Source organism: Accipiter gentilis, chromosome Z, assembly GCF_929443795.1.
Source record: "Accipiter gentilis chromosome Z, bAccGen1.1, whole genome shotgun sequence".
In the NCBI taxonomy this organism is placed as follows: domain Eukaryota; kingdom Metazoa; phylum Chordata; class Aves; order Accipitriformes; family Accipitridae; genus Astur; species Astur gentilis.
In genome coordinates, this window is record NC_064919.1 from 36,027,942 (window position 1) to 36,050,054 (window position 22,113).

The 22,113-nt window shown below is 41.1% G+C and overlaps 1 protein-coding gene across 6 annotated transcripts in view; it reads left to right on the forward strand.

Moving 5' to 3' along the window:
• Window positions 1-359: 359 nt before the first annotated feature.
• The window catches only part of ZNF462 (zinc finger protein 462), a 93,247-nt gene continuing 71,493 nt past the window's right edge, over window positions 360-22,113 (forward strand). For 2 of the 6 annotated variants that reach the window (XM_049794583.1, XM_049794586.1), the window contains exon 1: window positions 362-1,192. The gene's annotated coding sequence lies outside the window, so the exon portion shown is untranslated. The other 4 variants (XM_049794588.1, XM_049794587.1, XM_049794585.1 and 1 more) reach the window with 4 other exon arrangements.

Below are 22,113 nucleotides of genomic sequence, written 5' to 3' on the forward strand. Positions count from 1 at the left end.
GGCACAAAAGTTATTTTAAGTAGAATTATTTATTTTATTTTTGCAGCCAAAAACGTTTCACCAATGTAGGAAGTGATTTTGGTGCTCTGTAGTACAAGCTCTCTCTTCTCCTAAGTGCTTGTGAGAAATAAAAAACCTGGAGATGACTGTCTTTATTTCCGGGAGTAGACTTCAAAATACGTGCCAGAAATGGACAATTTGAGTGTCCTTTCTCCACATCAAATGCGAGCTGGAAGGGGGATTAAAAACCAACCACGTGGTAGATCTGGTTTTATACTTTGCAACCTCCAGCTCCATTTATGTTCTTTACCCTGCTCAGGGAAGATTAGCCTCTAGATGGATGCGTCTGAGGGATCACCTCAGGGGCAGATCTGCATGCAGAAACCGGTTTTTGCCATGGCTGGAAGAGAGCTATGACCTAGCAGAGTGCTCCATCTGAGCGGCTCCCCGAGCATCGCAGGAGCTGCTGAGTGCTCCTGCACAGGAAGCTTTGTGAAGGCAACAGCTTGGAAGGGGAAGCTCTTCAGATCTTTCCCCCTTCTTCTCCTCCTCCCTGGCCTGTGAGTGATTCAGTGTCCCAGACCTTAACTTTTTGTTACCACCTTCCTCCTCTTCATCTCCTTCATCTTCAACACCTCCTCCTCTATCACTACCATCTTCTCCTCCATCTGTCTGCCTCCTGGATCTCTCCTTTGCTTGCTTTCCCCCCTCCTCTTCCACCTCCCTCCCTCTCTTTCTTCTTCCCTTTTCCTCCTCTCTTTTCTTCTCTTTTCTTTCTCTTTTTCCTCCTCATCCCCTACACGTTGTTGTTGTTGTTAGAAAGGATTCTTGCACCCCCTGGTGCTCTTGCGTTTTGTGTGGTAGGAGAGGAGATTGTCTTCTTTCTCTCTCTCCCTCTGGTTGCTCATTATTCAGAGAGAGACACAGAGGGTGAGTGAGAGAGAGAGAGAGAGACGGATATCTCAGGTCATCTGCAGCTGCAGCAAACCAGTGAAGGAGAGAGAGAGAGGGAGAGGGAGAGAGAGAGAGGGGGGGAAAAGCAGGGAAAGATGGCGATCCTCCATTGCTGAGACCTGGCAAGGAGCACATGAGACTCACAAAACAACTTCCACAACAATAACAAGAAGAAGAGCTAGGCAGAGAGGAAGAGGAGAGGAGGCAGCAGCAAGAGCAGCAGTGCCGGGACGCTCCTGTAAGTTCTTGCAATTAAAACCCATCTCCGGTTTGGCATTGGAGAGATCATCTCTCGTGTGTCTGTGTATATATATATATTTTGTTGTTGTTGTTTGGTCTTTTCTGTCTTTCTTTCTTTCCACCACCTTCCTCTGAAATCCATTCATTCGGTCAACGGAGGAAGGAGGAAGAAAGAAAGGAAGAAAAAAAAAAAGAAGAGAGGGGAGCGAGAGCGGGGTGTTTTGTTTGAGAGAGAAGTCTCTTGCATGGAGGAGGAGAAGAGGAGGAGGTGCTGGTGTTGGTGGTGGTGGTGGTGGGAGGAGGAGGAAGGCGGTTAATTAATTTTTTGTTGTTGCATTAAGGGGTGGGGGGGGAGATATGGGGAGATGAGTGAGATATCAGCCGAGCTTTCGGGTTGGGGGGGTGCCCGAGAGGATATGTGTGTGTGTGTGCGAGGTCTGGATGGTGCTGTGCGTGTGGACTTGGATCAGAGACGGGAGAGACACGGAGGAGAGAAAAGCTCCGTGCTGGCACGACCCAGGCAATCGGGTGACCTCTTTCTTCCTTTCTTTTCTTTCTTTTCTTTCTTTCTTTCTTGCTCTCCCCCTCTTCCTCTCCTCTTTCTCCTCGTCCCCTCTCGCTGCCCTCCTGCTCGCCGCTGGCGAGGCTGGTCCCTCACCCCGGCGGTGGTGCCCCCACCACGGCTCTCCTGGAGTTGGGATGCGGGGGTCCCCGGCGGCGTCGGGGTTGGGGGGCTGGTGGTGCCCGCAGGAGGTTGCTTGGAGGAGGACAGCGTTCAGCTGGAGAGCAGGAGCCATTACACACGCTTGTGCTCTCCTTTGAGAGAAAGAGAGAAGGGAAGAAAGGAAGGGGAAGGAGCCCACTTCTTCTTGCTCAGTTCCCCCATGTCCCTACCTTTAAACCAGGGGAGGGAGAAGGCGCTTTCTCCCCTGCCCCTTTCTCAACGACCCGGAGCAGCTTTCTCCCTATCTCTCCCCCTCTTTCCCTTTCTTTATCTCCCTGTCCTCCATTTGCAAGCTGTCTGCTTTGGTTCCAGTCCAGGCTCCACAACACAAAGCTTCTCCTCGCTCTCGCACACATGCACACACAGTCTACAGGCTCTTTATGTCTTCTGGAGTAACCTTCTACTTTCCCCCCCACCCCCCCCCCCGCTCCTCTTAGCATTGTGGTTTCTATTCTCCACACTGATCCTCCTGGAGCTTCATGTAGTTGTGATCTGATAGGATTTCTCCCCCTCTCACCTCCCTCTTTTGGGGGAGAAAAAGGAAAAGTTTCATTCGTTTTTCTGGTGTTTGGAAGGAGAAAGACCTTCAAGTTTGAGTGCTTTCTGCTGCTGCTTTTGTGTGTGTGTCTGTGGGGGTCTGTTTGTCTCATGAAGCTGCTTGCATGTCTAAGAGGAAGTGACTAGTTTGGCAGAGAGCTGTGATCTGAGTCAGGTAAGCCATGTCATGTTCTCTAGCTCCACCAGAAAATGGAGGAGAGAGAGAGAGTAGACAAAGCTGAGATGGGAAGTGCTCCTAACATCGTGGATGTCTCTCCATGTTTTGAAGCTTTGCTGGCAGTAGCTGGCTTAATCATGATTTTTTCCCCTAAGGTTTCTTCAGTTTTCTCAATGTACAACATTTGTGATGGGTCTTCTCTCTGACTTCATGCTATCAGGAAATGAGGATTGGAGGAAATTGCTCAGATTCTCCTTCACACAGAGAAACACATCCTCAGGCTTTTTTGCTCTTATGCTTTCATGTGGAGGTCACCTTTCTAGATATTTTTCTTTGGTTAAAGACCACAGAATTTAGGAGGTTGATCAGTTGGCCAAAGAAATAGTGCCTATATGCATATATTTATAGATTTTTTGAAAGCATTTGGAGGTAAGTGCACGCAGCTTGAGGCTGCTCAGGTTCTTCCAGAGAACGTCATGAAATGTCATTTTTTTTTCTAGATGATGGTGGTGATGCTTGTTTTGGGGGATTTTTAACATCTGATTTTCAAGAGCATTCCTTCTTTTGGATGTATTTAAATTAAGATGGAATATTTCTCCCCACACACTAGGTTGCATTAAAATGATACTGGCAGGCTTTTAGTAGGTTCCTCAGAGCATCATAACATACATGATTTCTCTTAGAAAAAAAAAAGAAACGGTTTTCACAGCTGTCTTTTTGGTGTCTTAAAATTTTTTTTCCTGAAAACTTATGGCAATGTTCTTGTTATGATTTTAATGTCATTATGGAAACCTAAGATCTTTAAAGTGAGATAGCAGTTGAACAGGAATTTATCTGCTTTTTTTTAACCCACCTTTTAATCTGAAACCATTTTGAGTAGACTCAAAACAAGCCTCACTCTTTTCCCACCAACCTAAATTTGCACATCAGTTGCATAGTAGATGCAGTTCCCCCCAAATTCAAACTACGTGCTGAAATGCATGAGGGGGGTACAAGAGTGCAGTACTACTGAGCTTGAAGGCACAGCTCCATAGAAAGGTGTCAGTAATGTTCATACATAGGTTACTCTGAAGAATTTAAGAAGGAATGTGTTACATATGGAGGAGTAAGTGACAGGATAGGGGACCAATGAATCTGAATCAGAACATGCTCCCAGATGTGCAAAGAGAATAGAAAGATTTGAGGATTGCAATGACTAGCGATGGACTTGAGATCCAGCTGCTGCAAGGTTAAAATCAATGCCCTTTATTTTTGCTATCGAAGAAATGGTTTAGTATATAATCTAATATACTTGGGAAAGATATGGCATTATCAGCTGTGCATTTCTTAAGTTCTGGTTGCTGATATCACCCAAATTACTGAGATACTGTGGTTGTCTCCATCTTTCAGAAGTGGGCCATGGAATATACCATTTCAGGTATGTTTAATATTATATTTTGACAACGTAAAGAGGGACGTTAACTGTTCATTCCCCACCCCCCCCAAGTGATGTTCTTTGATGCCCTTTGCAGTCTCTGCACAGGTCTAAATCAGCAGGTGCTGAAGAAACTGCAGAAGTCCCCACTGACCTTTGCTTGTTTGGGTCAGATCCTAAATACCCATCTCCAGTATAAGAAGACTGTATGCCATCTTCTTAGGTATCTGCTTGTTTTCATAGTTCAGAATTTTGAATCTCCTTTTACTTCTTGAGAGGTCAACTCAGTGCTTCCACTACAATGTGCCCTACAGATACGTAGCTCTTGAATGTGGCATGTGCAATCCAAGAACAAGTTTGAGATTTAAGCTGAGGATCTTTATGGGAGGGCCTCTTACCTCTCTCCTGTGGTGACAGACACCCTAGGAAACCAAACGTCATTGCAGTAGTTTGAGTTGGATTGAGAGTGGTGTTATTTCTTGGGGGGGCGTGGGGGGTTCTTCACTGTGAGACTGAAATCCCTTTAGAGAATGATAGTTAATGATGTTACTTGCTGTAGTTCTGCCCAGATAAACTGAATTTCACCTAGCTTTTAAAATATGAGCTGAGGGTCTTCTTTTCTTTTTAAAAACAAAACAAATCTAAAAAAAACCCAAACCCAACAGTGAGTTTTAAAGGAGATCTAGAAAGATAATCTTAATTCATGAGCTGGTGGTGACTTGAATGTTTCTTGTAACTGGGCACAAATTTCTTCATTTGGACAATGGCTTTCAATTGCTTTTGGTTTGTGGGCACCCAGAACTTTTTCATGGTGCAAGCTCTAACAGAAACTGTATTCATATTTTTCTGCATTCTTATTCTTCAGTATATAAACTTGCTTTTCTTAATCACTTTTCTCAACCCTATTATACATAGCCTATGGACCAGTGCTTAAAAATGTTTAAGCAATGATTTGATTTCCTTATACATTTTAACTAGGTTCACAATGGATTACATTGCTGAGAAATTTAAAAGGCTATGTTTAGAATTTCCTTCCATAATTTTAAAAAATTATTTTGTTACAAGAGGAAAACTAAAAATATGTTGTGTATGCTCAGACTATGAAGAACATGAGTACATAATTGGATGCTGGAAATGGAAAGTAGAACAACTGCAAATGGACGTGGAAAAAAAAAAAGATCATTTCAATTCAGTAAATTTTATAACAAATTCTTTAGTGTTGTGAACTTTGACTTAAAGGAGGATTGACTTTTATGAAGACATGAGTGATTGAAAAGAGAGTTGATAAGTATTGGAGAAGAATTGTGTTCAACATGGATGTCTGGACATCTGGCAGATGTTACTTTGGGCCCTAAGGAATGGACACGTTTAATTTTAGCCTTAAAAAGGAAATGGGAAGAACTAAAGTCTTATTTATAATAGTACAGCTTACAGTTTGAGGAAGGTTACTTCAGAAAAGCCCAAAGATATGTTTTGAAATTTGGAACTCCCAGGAACAAGTGTAAATGAGTTTTTCCTATTGAGTTTTCCTGTTCCTCCAAACAACATGTATAGAGTGACAATATAAGTTGAGATTGCTCCAGTTTGCTGTAACACTTTATCTGCATGGTGTGGATAATTTCTTAAATTGAGCAGAACACTGCTTTGTAGCAAGAAACTGCAGAAAAAGGAGTTAAAAGTGTGAAACTGGTGAATAGCTGTGCAGTATTCATTAACTAACACTGCCCTGTTAAGAACCTATCACTAAGCAAACTTAGGGACAAAACATGTAGTATCCAAAAACCTCCGGTGAAATATTGAAAAGAGTGATTTGAAGAAGCATACTGTTAGAGGAAGGAGATCCTGTTTTGACACATCAGGAAAGATCTACAAAGGCCAATATGTCTTTGTGTCTTTTCATGTATTTTGTTTCCTTATCCTTTGTTATACTTCCAATCATTGTAGTAGAAAAATAATGTAAACTCTCTCTTCACAGATATTTCTCTATTTTGAAATGAAATAATGTATTTTGTGGACTTTTTCTGGATGAAGATGGTCTGCTGCTAGTGCCAGAACTGTATGATTTGCTTAACTTGCATACTTGGATCAAGATGTGATCAAGTATGAACTTCTAATTACTGGCTTCAGTAAAAATGTTGAACTTCATCAGTCTAAATGATTGCTTTCCAAACAGTTGCTTTGTTCTAGAGTACTAAATAATCGACCAATCTGCCCAAAAGAGTTTGATAGAAAACTTTCCAATAGTGTTAAAATATAATATGAGTCCATAGGAAGTGAGCAGGAGATCCGTGAAATGTTACTTGAGGAGGGGATGAGAAATGCCACCTTACTCTTCAAAGAGTGAGGATAATTTTTAAGAAAAAAAAAAAGGAGTATGATGAGAATGAAGGCTGCTTACCTCTCAGAGAGAGGAACTCAAATTGTTTAATCAAGAAGTGCTGGAGAAGGTGGTGTGATGCAAGTCTTCAGCTGCTGGCAGAGACACAGTTAACATTGTAAATGGTTGAACTTCAGCATGGCACTTCTCCAAATGAGTTGACTGTTGAAAATAAAATGTTCCAGAAGAACTGGGAGAACAGGAAAGAAGTTAAAATAGCATGGTTTGTATGCCAATGCTGAAAGAAGAAAAGGGGGGAGGAAGGGAGATAGCTCAACTTATGATAGTTATCTTGTTGGTTGTAGTGAAACGGCTTTAGTAGAAATTTCCAAATGAGGGGACTAGATTTAATAGAATGCAGTCTTCATTTGTGTCCTGAGTTTTGGAAGTATTCTTCTGCTTTCAGCTTGTATTTGTGAAGTTGAACACATAGGTAAATAAAAAGTCACATGAGATTGTTTTGGGTTTTTTTTTTTTCCATTTTGTTCTTTTAGCTTTAAAAACAATACCAAAGATCTAAAGTCTGCCCCTCATCTCTTCAGTTTTATGAAGCTGTGCCAGATGTTGCAGTACAAACAACTCTGAAGGGCTTTGAAAGAGAGGGTTTAAGATGGGAAAAGGAGTGTCTTTATTTCTGGTGTCTTATATTTGAAACACACAGTCATGTACAATTTTAATTTTTTCTATGCTCTCTTCAGCTCTCCAGGAGTTGAAGATCTTGGTACAGTTGCTTTGTTCAGCTTTAGGCAAAATATCCTTCCGTAATCACTACTTGAAGGAACTTTTCTTTAAGCAGTGTTTGGAAAAGAGCCTTCCCTCATCATTGGTTGTGATTGCTTTGTAGTAATTTTTGAGACATATTGGTTATCAGAACATGACTCCCAGACCTAGCAACAGTGCTATGCCTTTAATTTCCCCTTGATTGAAAAGTCTCTTCATTTTTGTCTAGTCTTTGCGATATAATTATGGACCTCCACAGCTGCTGTCTACGAGGAATACAATAGGTTTTTGGCTTGGGCCAAAAGCAGCTTTTTGGGTAGAAGATGGTAAGATCCCTCAAGAAAAACAATCAGTTTATGTTTATTTGGTAATTTGAAGAAAATGGAAGTGAGACATCTTGGGATGTGCATTCATTGTTCTTGAGTGGAGTCAAATATAGTCTCTTTAAGAATACATGTTTAATAATGTCAGCATAAAGAGCTGTAGGCACAGCATCAATGTCATGAGTGATTAGAAGGGACTTACTGAGAGCTTATCGGGGTAGCAATCATTGCAAGGCCAGTGTGTTGAGGACAAATAATTCTGAGAAAACACTTGATTCACTGGACTACTTCTGTTAGTTTTGAACTAGTTAAATTAAGAATTCAGTTGTTGAAGTATGTTGCTTGTTGCTTCGTGGTGGAAGATAAAACAATCTAATTGGGATTATGCAGAAAATTGGAGAGTTATTTCATGCCTTTGGGAGAAGAAGCTAAGTGCTTGCATTTTGTGCCTGTGTTTCTCCTTCTTTCAATGCCATGGATATGCAATTAATAACTTGCTAGTCATTTAGATAATGGGTGGTAAGCAGCACTGGATGGTGTATTTGCAGTGCTTGTAACAGGTACAGGCTCTATGCTGACCTGAAGATTAAGAAGTGGGATGTTCAGTGATGGCATTACTGTTGCTATTAAAAAGCTCTGGAAAGGGGCCTGAGAACCCCAGCTGCTGGGTGGAGGAAGTCAGGCCTTCAAAGGATACAAGGATTAGTGTGTCAGGAAAAGTAAACGGTAGCATCAGCACAAGTAGAAAATAGGCAGAGCTATTCAGCAAACAGAAAAGTAGGCTAAGGCATGCCATAATTATGTGTAGTGGAAACTTGCTGCTAATAGAGCAATTGCGTGGGGTAGAGAGGCAGGAGAATGATTTTTCAAGACAAAACAAAGCAGACATTGCAGAGAATGATATAGGAAGACTGAGGATTCAATGTGCTCGTGACAATGTGAAAGAGAAGACTTTGTTTTGAAAGATGCTAAAAATGGAATCTTCTGATGTACATGTGGTCACTGTTTCCGTGGCCTTGTAGGACAATAGGGGCTTCTTTGCACTGCCCGAATGAGCAAACTCTTCCTTCCGAGCAAAGTCTTCCTTCCCGCTTGCAGCTCTTAAGGTTCAAATAGTGCTGCTTCAGGGTGGTATCAGTGGTTGTGGAAAGAAGGCATCACAGGATATTCCTTTTGGGAAGAAGATGGGTCGTACTGGATTGGGCTGTTGTCATGCAAATGCTTTCATAATACAATAGCTACTTATCACAGGAGCCAGGCAAACACATTCCTCCCACACATTGTCCCTAGACCTCTCATTGCTGGCAAAGAAAAGAGCAGAATGAGGGAATGTGACACAGAATCTGTGCTCCAGCAGCCCATACTTGGAGTTTTATCAGATAAACAGGGTAGTTAAGGGAAGACTACATGTGCTGGAGGATTTCTGTCCAACATGAGTGTGACATGGAGGGCGGTGCATCTACGTTTCTTTGACTTTGACTTGCTGAAGACTTTAATTTAGTGTCTAGCTGGGAAAGGGATCATTAATAAAGGCCTTGCTGTGGTCCGAATGCCAGAATTCAGCTATTTGATGATGCTGAAAAGTGTTTTTTTTCCTTTCTGCCTACCTCTTGTTCTTAAATTGACAGCTTGAATAGATTCTAGGTCAGAAGTTCTGTAGGGATTGGTGAAGGTGGCTTATGTCGGTGGTGGTTGTTTAACAACTTCCCACTTCCCTTTCCTCTTCCCACTTCCCTTTCCTCTTCCCAGTTCCCTTTCCTCTTCCCTTTCCCCTTCTCCCCCCCCCCCCCCCCCCCCCTTTTAAACAAAGTGGACAGTCCAGTCTTTGCTAAACTTGTGAGACAGCTTAGAGGAGTGCTGGTCTTGAGGTGGATGCAGTGAATTAGGCATGAGTGTGCATCTCTAGTTGAGCAGACTGCTTCTGGAGAGAACTTGAAGAGGCCCCTGAATATTTATTTGTTTTAACTCACACTTGGAACTTCAGTTCCAGTCAGACTTAGATTTGTGGGCATGTGGCTCTTTATAATGGGGTTTTAGGCCTCTCTGACCAAACACTAAGGAGACCAAAGAATTAGTGTACAGCCCTTGAAACCTTGGTCTTACTTTTTTTTAATTACTTCAACCATCCATCCCTCTACCCAGTAAAATAGGCATAATTAGGATTTAAGAAGGATATTGGAAATTAAGACCTTGGTGCTGGATTCTGTTGCTGTGTGTGTTGAAACAAACCAATATGTAGATAAGAAAAATCTCCTTTAGGGAGTCGTTCTGGTGGGTGAGGCTGGAGCAGACCTGCTCTGCTGTTCGCAAGCTCTTGGGAGATGGGAACTAGGGTTACCTGCCACTTTGTTACAATGTTACTGATTCTGACTGATGGTGTGTTCTCAGGTGTGTTGCTGCTTGTGGTGAGTATGGAAGAAGAGACTATATATACAATATCTACTTAGTTTAGTTGGTAATGCAGCAAAGTTTGGAAGGCAATGGCCATAAGGAGTCATCTTGTTTTCTTCTACGTTGTGTGAAAAGTTGTACTGTCAGAAAAATAAATAAATGTCAATATGAACAAATTTGGAATGATTTCTCTCCTTATTTGATTGGAAGCTCTGATCTTGCATTTCAGTTTTTCCCTTCCTTTTCTACATCTGGGTGGCTCTGGCTGCAGGATATAGGACCTCCAGCACTGGTGGACTCTGAAACTGTGCTTCTATCATGCTCAGCTAAATAACTTGACAAGTGTAAAAATGTTAACAAATGGCTGATGGAAAATTGAGAGCAGCCAGACAGCTCTCAGCCTGGTTAATTAGCTTCTTGACTGTTGAATTGTTCCTACCCTCTCATATGGCTGTGGCTTGCAGCCCTGCGAGAAAAGATTTGGATTCCTGGCCAGGAGTGCATCTCAAAAGTTGAATTCATGTAACTTGGAAGTCAGTGTGGACCGGTTCCTTTTGGTCTAAATGACCTTTTATCTTCGCTGGGGGAGGGCAGTGGGGAGAAAGCATATCGGCTTTCAGCTATGTCAGGTTGTATAGAGGTCAAGTTCTCTTGTCTGTGATCAAGCATATGGTGTAAAACAGCCCAGTGTGCGATACCACCAGGACCTGGGGAGAAGGCCATGTTGTGAATCAGCATGTATGATGGCTCTCAGCTCAGGGCTTGCAGGATTCGTGTATTTAACTCTTTGGTGGTGCTGGCTCCTAGTGTGTTTCCACCCTGGTAGGTTGAGAGGAAGCTGTTGTTTCTCAAGAGCATGCAGATTTCTTCTGCCAGGTTATCTGTGCATGTGTGAGACCTGAAATCCCTGGCTCTAAGGGCATAACTGTATTACTCACTGGAGCTGCTGAAAGAGTGCGTCAATATATTTGGGTCTACCAGCTGCATGAATAAATGAGTAAACCTAAATTATTTTTAAATTATCAGATTACAGAGGTGATAACATACTACAATGAATTTTCCATTCTGCACCCTCTACAAATGTGCTTCTCTCCTTCTACTGTGGAGCGGGGGAGAATATAAGATTTTGAGCGTGGTGTTCTCCCAAGGAACCACATAAAAACTGTTGAGGTTGCACTAAGAAAATGTCTTTCAGACCAGAAGCCTTGAGTCAGAAGTTGCTTGGCAAGATGACAGACAGGTTGACCAAAGGTTGCTTGTGGTGTGCTCATGCAAAATGAACACGAAATGCTCCTTGCCCTCCATGGTTCTTTAGTGCTTCCACAGGTTTGCCCATGTTACTTCAGTGGTATACAGGAATATAATTTGCTTGCTGGTATTCTGGTCTTATCTCTGAAGATATTTATTTTAAGAATTCATGTCTACATAGGTTTGTTAATACTGTACTGTAATATCAGATGGGCTGCTGAGACCTCAAGGGGGTGAGGAATCTATTTTTAGTGTGTTTGAAGGGTAGATGATGTTTCAGGTTGTGGAATGACTTTCTGGGGGGCCTGTCACCATACACTGAAGTTTTGTATGTCATGGCAGTGGAGGCCAGTCATATGATGATGAGTTAGTAACTTAAATGGGACATAAAAAATTTTTATGGAAATTTTAAAGATAGATGGAGCTAAAATGCCACACAGTCTGTTCTCATGCTTGTTTCCTTGATGTGCTGAAGACATCTAATCCTCTTTACAGGTGAAATAAGCAGTCTGCTTATGAGCTGAAGGCAATGCTTGCTGACCTGTTGACATCCAGATTGGAGGGTTATTCATGTCTGAGTAAGAATTTTAGTAATGGTGGGTGACCAAAACAGTGTTTTAGTTGCCTGAGAGGCATGAAGAATATGGTTTGTGATCTTCTTCCACATCAGAAGTTAGTCACATGTGGGAAGTTGGATAATAGCAGTGCTGTCCTATTTAAACATACTTGACATCCCAGCCTGCAGAGATTTGGACTTTAGATTGAGAGGACTGCCTCAGACAAATGTGTGCATGCAGCAATCTGAACAGTGAATCCAGCCTTGCTTTGGAAGCACAGCACTGTAGTGGTAGCCATGAAGAACAGATTTTAATGATTTATTATGGTTAGATTTTATGTGGATTGGCTTCCTATTTTGTTTGGAAGGCAGTAAACCAGCAACTTTTACAGGATTCTTCTTACATTCCCAGGATTTTGTTTTGTGTGTAGGCATGTATGCTCTATTTATTTATTTAATAAATCCTCACTGCCAGTGTTAGGAACGTTAACAAAGGCTTTTTAATAGGTCAGACCTCAGCTACCATTGCATTTTCTTGTTACTGTAGTACATTTGGCAGATAAAAGAAGATGGGGGCTAAAGCCCTTATACTGTAAAAGCTTATTCATGTGAATAGTTGCTGTGATTTGATTTTGAATTTCACTGCAGCTACTCGTGTGAGTAAAGGTTTGAAGATCAAATCCTTAGCTGCATGGACTAATTCTTGTGGAGTTTTCAGGGAGGCATTTAGAAATTATATCTTGAATAGAAGATGCCCTTAGCTTTCAACAACTACCACCTACATATATGAGATGCTCATTTGTGATTGCATGTGAGGGCATGGTTGTAGCTGATTTGCAAGAGCCAACAGGAGCTTATGCATTAGATAATTCTTTCACTTTCATTCATGTGCTCCTTTTCTTTCATTCTCACTCTTTCTATTTTGACAGGAGGAGCATGTATGTTGTAAATACTCGGCTTTGACTTTAATTAATGCTGGCATGTCCCTGAAATATGGTTTCATATGAGTTTGTAGGTGTTCTAGTGAGAACATTCATGTTGCTCTGCTGCCTGTAGATGATGTTCATGCATTCTGGAGTCCCATCACTAACTGTGGTGGTTTTGGAAGCCATGGCTTTTCACACTTTTTTTTTAAGGGATTGGTTTGAATAAGTACTAATATGGTAATTGCCTGTTCAAGACAGAGGTGCTTTGGATCAGGGAAAATGCAGCCCAGGCCCTTTTACAATGACAGGAGTGTGTACCTTTGCATATGTGTACATAATACAAGTTGCTATCCATGTGGTTCATACTGCTATGGTAGTTCGTCTGGCAGATCACTTAAATATTTACTCCAAAGATCTTGTTCTCTGTTGGTGTGAAGCAGCATTTCCAGTTATTTTTAGGTCCTTTTCATCTTAGCAACCCTGTTGGAGATAAACCAGACACAAGTGCTGTAAACTGTCCCTGCATTTGGGTAGAAATTAATAAAATAAAGTTTAATGGTTTGGTCCCAAGGGGAGAATAGACCATCTGGTTAACAGAAGGTTAGGCCAAGTAATACAGCACTGAGAGTGCCACAAACCAACCCAGAATATCTGGTAGTGTGTCCAGTTGCTGCATCTATTAAGCATTGAAATGGTGCTTTCAGATCTGCAGAGCCAGCAGTTCTGTTACCACTGCTGTGACGCAGGAGATAATTCTGTTGGGCAAGCATCAGCATGGGGGTGGATCTACAGTACAGGATGTGTAATGTCAACATGAAGCATGGGAGCTGGCAGTAAGAAGGAAAGCAGCCATTTCATGCCAGTGCAGGAAGCCTAAATAGATTTTTCCCCTCTGCATCTTGTCCTTTTATGCTGCTTTCATACTTGGTATTAAATGATTACCTTCTGCTTTGTCATCTGAAACCTTCAGCCCAGCAGGGTTTCATTTCTTTCTCTTTTTGAACCTGTTTGTTTTTTTAAAAAAAAACAAGTGAAATGCACTCCAAAAGCATGTCTGATGGATTATAAAAGGGGCTGGGGGGAGGCTGAAGGGCTAAGCAGATCTGGAGAAAGAACAGTTCAGTCATGTGAAAGTTCTGAGCTTCAGATGAAGTTTCATTGTGCATCCTTTTGGCTTTAGTGCAGAGACAGTTTGTTCAAAAGCTGTAACCATTTGAGAACATTGTACTGCAGCTGGGAAATGCAGAAAGGTAGGAAATACTTTAAGTGATACTGTGTAGACTTTGAAACTCTGTAACTACTAAGAAACGGTACAAAGCTATTGTTTCTGCTTTCTTCTTAGTAGGGATGTCCTATTAGAATTTCTTTTTCCTATTTGATTAAAGCTAGTAGCAAATTGCTGTGACTCCATTTTTTTAAGAGCCAAATACTGTTACACGACTGTCTAAATCTGCAGAAAAATAATTTCTAAATAAGCTTGCTAAGCTTTCAGTGGACTTAAAAATCTAGTAATATGTCTTCTGTCAGCTCAGTCACAGACTGGTCAACTCGTTTGGGGGTTTTTGTTGGGTTTTTTTTACCCAAAAACATGTGGAGATATCTTCCTATAGCTGCAGCCTGGGAAACTCTAGAATACCAGAGCTTGCTTCCTAACAGGCATGGCAGAGCTGAACTTCATAATCAGAGCTCTCATGGTTTCTATTGCCTGTTCAGCAGGATTTTCAAAGAATAATATTATAGCTCCCCTTGAATGAATCCTTGTCTTAGATGCTGTTCTGTGGTAGCCCTGCAAAGGTATGGCTTTCTTCATACGTTCCTAAGAACTGGAGTGGGAGTGCGGGAGTAGTCAACCCACAGGTATGTTTTCCCAGTTGCAATTCAGTGATGGGAGGAGGGGATGCATATAAAACGTGGCTTGTGTGTGGAGACTGTTTGTTCTGTTCTGCAGTAACTTCATCCTTATGCAGTCCTCCTTGCTCCATTGGCCCCATTCGGGAGATTTTTTGGTTGAAGCTATGGGAGTCTAGCACTTCTGCATAGGACACTTGAAAAGAAATCGCACGGAAGAATTATGTGAAACTCAAACACCAACTCTCAGGGTAGAACTTTTTCTTGGTTCCATAAATAACTCCAAGTTGTGGTAGCCGTTCAGCATCAAAAGTATTAAGTATGCAAGCAAACCCAGATACTTTTTCTAAGGTATGGTTGCTCTGTTGTGTCTGTCCATGTAATTTCCCTTGCAGGTTTTATTTTCTAGTAGCTGGTAATTTTGTGGTTTTTCTAGTGGTGTTGAACAGTTTTTAGAACACACTGGAGAGCATTCATCAGAAGTGTTTCTTCATATGCAAATGAGTAGTGCTTCTAGATTTTGTCTGTACCTTTTCTCATATAACATCTCTATACTGCAAAGAAAATACATTGTACATGACTTTTTCATACCAAAAAAGGTGCTATTTGCTGAAGATAGTTTATTATAAATAACAACTAAGATGATAATCTCACCACAGCATGCTTGGCACTCTTCCACTGAGTTAGCCTGTTTCAGCAAGGAGCTGTCGCTTAAGATACAAAGCAATCTGCAGGGACATATGATCACACACACTGACTGTTTTCTCTGTCATCATGGATGCCTCATCATTTCCTGTGCCTGATAATTAGGAACTGGAATTATTATCTGGTACACCAGCAGGATCTAGCACCAGAAAGATGGACTTAAGTTCCCATCTTATAAACATCAGGTTACAGAGCAGTTCTGAGTTATGGAGGCACTAGTAGGAGAATGTCTGTTGGACATGGTTGGGGGGGTTGGGTGTTGCCTTTTTTTTTTTTTTTTCCCCTGTCACAAGGATAGATAGGAACTACTGGCAAAACTCTTGATACATATGTGTTCACAGCACACTTTACTGTTAGAAATGGTGGAGAAACATAAGTCTACCACTGGCTATGGTGTAGAGAGGATTTTTTTTGTGTTGGCTTTATTTGGGTAAATAATGATTTCAAGATCTCCAAATGTTTTGTTTTGTAGAAATATTGTCCAAAAGAAAGACGATAATAAAGAGATAAGAGGCTGTATCCATTTTTCTGAGGGTATTGGAAAACTAATATTAATACCCATATATGCTTTATGTCAAGATTTGACTGTAGTCACATAGCTTGATGTTGCCTTTTTTGAGTTTGAAAAGTTGATACTGCTTTTTGGTACATGGCTGTTGAGTTACCATGTTATTGCAACAGTTGTGCGATTGATATCAATGGCTGTTGTATGCAAATGTCTTTTCAAGTAGAGTGCTGGCAAGTGTTAGTGCTTTATTTGTTTAGAAACAATTCGATCAGGCCATCTCTGCTGCTTTGTTAACAGTATAATATGAATCAGAACTTTTTCTAACCTCCATGTTACTCCTGGATTCTGTTCCTTGGTGCGGTGCCTGATGCTTTTCAGAGTCCTAATAACTTACATTTCAAGCCTGGGCATCTGTGGTTGCTTAAAAGCATGGAATGGGATATTTAGTGGAAGCAATTGGTAAGCTTGAGATGGAACAGATGAAGGTATTAACAATGATGTTGGATTTTTTTTCTCCCTGATTTGACAGATCATGTTAAGTCCTGTATGTATCTCAACAAGATCAAGGAGAAAACAGGACCTGAAGAATTTAGTCAGAGACTGACTTGCAACCTTTAATATCAGTCCTTTTTTTCAAACTGTACAAGTGTTTGGAGTTGACTCTCATCTGGGAAGTAATTTGCCATACTCTGAAAGGAAAGCATGGAAGGAGGCAGAGAGATGGTAACTCTAGTGATGGTATCCTTCCCCACAAGCACTAGAAAGGCAAATTCCTGTGTTCTTTGCTGAAATTGTGGGAGCAGATTAGTGATGGGATGGGTTCTGCTCACAGGTAAGATGAAGAACTTATTGGAACTGGATCCTGATGTTCAATGACCCATGCATGACTGTGGAGCGTTCTTCATCTCTTAACATCTGACCTAGATGTCTTTACACTTCGGGATGGCTGTTCAGAGCCTGTCATGTCCAGTAGCTGCCTAACTTGGGTGACCTTGTGGCTTTAAAGAAAATCCTGTGGAACTGTTAGTTTCAACCTCAGTGAAGGACACATTGAAGAGCTAGCTCATTAAGCAAGCTTTGAAGGGTGTGCTCTGCAGAGCAGCTTCCTGTTATTTGGTTAATGGTTGACCTAGTTCTGTTGCCATATGCCTCCTGGAACGCATTCTAATATAAAATATGTGCTAAAGCAAGACTGGGATAATAGAAGGAAAGTCAAAGCCTTTACAAAACAGAAACTATATAATGCTGTTGCATTTTGGAGGGTATTGTAGTTATTAAAAATGCCAGTACCTTCATGGAACTGTATTGGTTCTGCTTGCAAACTCAGGAGTGTTAATCAGACTCATTTATGTATTTTTTTTCAGACTGGCCTTGTACAAAAGGTTTGTATCAGTAATTCCCTGTGCTCCATATGTGAAGCTAAAGTTAGGGAGTGAAGCACTCAGAGTGGTATTACAGCTGTGAGGAAAGATTAGATTAGATTTGGCTAAAGGCAGGAGGATTTTTCCCCTGTGGTAGGTGTTTTTTTCATTGCAAACCATGGATTAGCAAATTTTTTCCTCTTTAAATCCTGGCTAGAAGCCAGAAATGGGGATTCAGGCTTTTACCTGATATCAGAGACGACACAGCATGCATACTTACACTTAGGCAAAAATATAAGAAATTTGGAGGTACTAGATAAAGTTCAACCTCCAACCTGAATGACTACTTTCTGACAGGCCAAAGTTCTGAAGAACCTATGGGCTGTGTTTTCTGGTTAATTTGATTTTCTGCCCTAGGAAAAGGAAGGGATTGTTTTCATAAGTAGTGTGCATTATGGTAGAACAGGGGGAAGGGAAAATTAAAGCCATGCTTTGTAACCTTTTGAGAGCTCATGACTTTATCAGTAGATATGGTGATTTATTATTCTTCTGTCAGTGTGGGAAACTGAACTGCTTACCAGACGTACCGCTTTGAATATTCATTTAACCTGGCAGTGGCTAACCTGTGTCTCTTCAGTTGCAGATGGCTTGCAAGCAGTCCAGGTGTGAATTCTGGGCAAAGGTATGTCACCACAGCGGTGGGGGTGGCTGGGGCCAGCCCAATTTGTCTGTGTGGGAAGAAGTAAGCTGTCAGGACCTGTAAAGGCAGCTGTTGCTGATCAGCATGGGGAGTGCCTAACCTGCAGAGAACTGGTGGGATGTCTTGGGAGTCATAATCGTCTTGTATCCCTGTAACTCCTTCAACTTGAGGCCCTTCATGTGCTGCTTATGCCTCTGGGCTCATTTAGTGAGGCTATGAATATTTTGGCTTATTTGGCTAGGATACCTGTAGTGACAGCATTACAGTTTCCCCTTCTTCCTCAGTGTGCAACACTGAATGATATTTCTGTAGGAGAACTCCTGGATCTGGGGGAAAATGAACTGCAACATTTTTAGTAAGACCCAATGTGTTGCATGAGCTGTAATCATATTGGTCATGAAAAAAATCTCTGCTCTGGGGATTGACACAAGCACAGCTATTTGTGCAACCTGATCAGAACAAAGGATAATGCTTCTGCTGCAAGATCAGACAGATCTGACGTTTCAGCAGGCTGAGCAAATGAATGGAGGAAGTGGTCCGCCTCCTCTTATCCATTGTCTCAAAAGATGCAGGCTCACAGAGAAGAAAGGGAGGTTGAACAGAGCTTCTGAAGGAATATGCTGCTTTGTGTTCTCTGGGAAGAGAGCAAGCAGGAGTTCTAGAAGTTCTCTGCATTGGCAAGCTGACAAGCTTGTAACAGGAAAGTGTGGCAATGGACTACTGGTATTGAACAAGTACTTTCTCTTCTGTAGGCTGCCTAGAAAATCTTAACTGTTACTAGGAAGCTGATTAAATGTTCGAGGCCTGGAATATGGGACCAAGCCTACCTTGAAAGAGGCTCAGTGGGTGTAGAAATCCAATTAACTCTGACCTCCTAGTAAAGAATGATTTAAGACTTTTTCTATAAATGAGAAAATTCAGAGTTTTTTCCTTTTCTTTTTCTCTTTTTCTTTTTCTCTTTCTTCTTTTTCTTTCTTCTTTTTCCTCTTTTTCTTCTTTTTCTTTAAAATCAAGATTTTCTTGGCTCAGGGACCCATAGCTGTCATTTATTTAGCAAGCATGCTATTTTTCTTTCTTTAAGTTAATGGAGATTAGATTGTGTCTGTGATAACAGAACCAGTCCTGTTGATCCATGAGATGCCTTCCATCCTTCGTTCTCCCACATACTGTCCAGAACGTTATGTCAGTTCAAAAGAGAAGTAATTGGTTCGACAGGATGCTGACAGAGTCCATCACTAGTGTGCATTGGGGATGAAGATGCTGCTTTAGGAGCCTACTCATAAAGCACGTCAGAAAGTCATCAGGCTCCTTGAGTGGAAGCCTGTGTTGAAGTGTATGATGACTGGGCTGCCATGATCTGCATGTTTAGTATCCAAAAGCAATTGTGAAAATTCCCTCTCTTTATTCTTAGGAGAGGGTTAAAACCCATCCCAGAGGATGTGGCATGCTGGATTTGACCAACAGAACCTTCAGTATGGGTTTCCAGCTGCTTTGCCCTAGAGGAAGTACTGTTGGGGAGAGGAAATAATGATACTAGGTGCTTTGCCTCCTTTATTCAACCACAGTTACACCATGTCTAAACTAAATTGGTGTTATTTGGACAGGGTGATCAAAAATGCGTATATTAAAAAAAATACGTTCAACAAGCTTTCAAACAATGCCTGGGTGTGAGGACAAGAGGAAAGATCTCCAGGGTGGACATAAATCTCACAAATAAATCAAGGAGCATTCTCCCAAGTGATAAAGATTTGGGTCTGAAAGTGAGCACTTTCTGACAGAACAGTATCAGCCTGGTGCTAAGCAGAGATAAAAAGTCAATTATCTATTGGTGAAGGCTGCAAAAGAATTTTTTACTATCTTCTGCTTACTCACCTCTTCAGGAAATAGGAGGCACAGCAGAGGATCTTGGCTAGTTTTGGAGATCTTCAGAAAAGCACCCTTTGAAGCTGTTATGTTTCCCAACTTTATATTAAGCAGATCTTATCATTGTTTTGTGGGATGTTTATATTATTTTCTTAATAATAGAACTCCTTAAGATATAAGACAGTTTGACCAATCACTGTTTTCTGAAACGTCAGAGCACTGTACCAATCATAAAGCTGATAATGTTTTCACAAAAAAGGCTGTATCATGATCTAAATAAAAGTGGAACCATGAAGGGTTCACTTGCATGAAACTTTGAACAAGAGCAATGTGCTTGGTTTCTCAGTTGTCCATCAGGTCAAGCAAGGTGGATGTCTGAAGTTCCAAAATGTGGCCAAATGTTGAATTTTGGAATTTACCTGTTATACTTAAAGACAACAGCAAATTTTTGGGCTGTCATCAAATGTTCACAAACGAGTCAAGCTGAAGAAGGGAAATAATCAAAACATGTATTTGTACAATCTTTAGATCTAAGTCTAGCACCTTTTGTGCTTTATTTTTTCCAAGAAAAAGGGCTTGAGAATTAGGTCAGTTCCTCAGGGATCATCCAGATGGAGGCATCTGCTTTTGCAGTTCCAGGAGAAGTGGACGGTGGGACGAGAAAATCTCATGCAGGGAGTGCAGAGCAATGATGGGTCTTATTGGCCACTGGCTTTTCTAGTGTATCAAAAAGACATTTGGGGCTTTCCATAACCAAAGTAGATAATGACCTTGCTTTGATTGATCAAACAAGTAACACCAGTGCTATGCCTTTGAGAGCCCTTGATCCCAAAGAGAAAAGCAAGGATTTTCCCTTTTTATTTTGGACCCACTCATTGCAAACAAAAGCACCCCACAGGTCAGACAAGAAGGCTATCTGACAGGATTTAAAGAGACTTTTTCTTTTTCCTTCTCTTCTCTACACCAGTAATTTTTATTTAAAAATACATCAGACCTAAAAGCTCCTCATTCAGTTTATATCTGTAATGGACAGAAAATGTGGAAAAGAAAATGCTCTGTGACTTACTCATGAAATGTCTTGGCTTTGTAGCCTATGTGAACTTTAAGAGTCCTGTCTTCCTTTTAAATCAGAAAACAGTGATCCTGCAAAGTAGTAGATATTATTCAAAATGGTTAGAATAGCTAAGTGGACTAGTACAGCATTTAGATGTATAAAAACAGGAGATATTGTCATCCCTCTGCTGACCTTTGCAAGTACCACTTTTGGAATACTAAATCCATTCCTGAAGTTGGCATGTCTGTGAAAATGACCATGGAAATGCTGGGGATAGTAATGATTTCAAGTCTGGAAAATTGTGCTTCACAGTGAGAGCTTTCAGAGACTCCATTCCTCCCTTTCAGAGGTTTTCAGAAGTGACATTTAGAGGACTAAAGGCAGTTAATTTGCCAGGTTATGTCCAATATTATAGAAGTCTGGAATGGGTACCAAACTGTAACAAGATGCAGTGGCTGGAATCTAAGACTAGAAAATGTTTGCTATATAAATAGTTCTTTATTTCTAATTTAACAGTGGAGATAGATTAAGAGCTATGGAATAACTCATGGACTCTGTAGAAAGTCCTAAGGTGTCAAGACTAAGTGTAGTTTCTCTTCAGATGCTGTGGTGGGAGACAGGCTTTCGACTGTTACCGTTGAGTTGGACGTGGACACCTGTCTAGTTGTAGAAAGTGAACTTTCAGCAAGATGACTCCCACTTGTTATCTCATATCAGGTCAGGGATTAGTTGTCTTAAAGAACAGCTGATGGGAATGCTGTAACTTGAAGGTGTAGGGAGTCTAAGGAGGTGACTGAGTTTTAGCAGAACATGCAAGAAGACTCTCACCTGGCAAAGAAAAGGGAAGCAAATAACCACGTTAAGTGAAATGCTAAGGATGACAGCAGGTTTGTGGTTATCAGTTTAGGCTTGGTTATCTGTAGTGGGTTTTCTTCCATTTCCCTGGTTCAGGCTTAAACTATGGACAAATGATTTGCATCTTGTTCTCAAAGTGGACTCTATGCACAAGGTTGGTGGAAGCTGCTTTCATCTTAAAAATTAGATATATTTTCCTGTTAGCTCAATAGAGGAAAAGAAGAAGTGGAATAAGGTTTTTGTAGTCCTGCCAGAGCTACTATAGACTTTCCATTATGGTTTCTAAAGAATCAGTAAATCCTCCAGGAAGAAGACCTCTGGCTTCCTTTGGACTCTACAACCCAGCACTTTGGTCACCCAGAACTTCAGTCCTGGTTTTACAGACAAGAACTAGAGACTTTGGTCCTGCAGTTACCACAGAGGTGGTTGTGGCATAAAAACCCACTCAGAATTTGTCAACATGTCAATTTCCTAGAGTAACCTGACTTTCTATTAGAGATATCCCACCAATTATATTATGAAAGCATTTCAGTAGATTCAAGGGTCTTGACCCTTTCAGTAGTAATCTGTTTCAGTTTTTTGTTAGACACCTCTCAAAATCTTAGACTTTGGTCTGTTAAGGATGATAAAT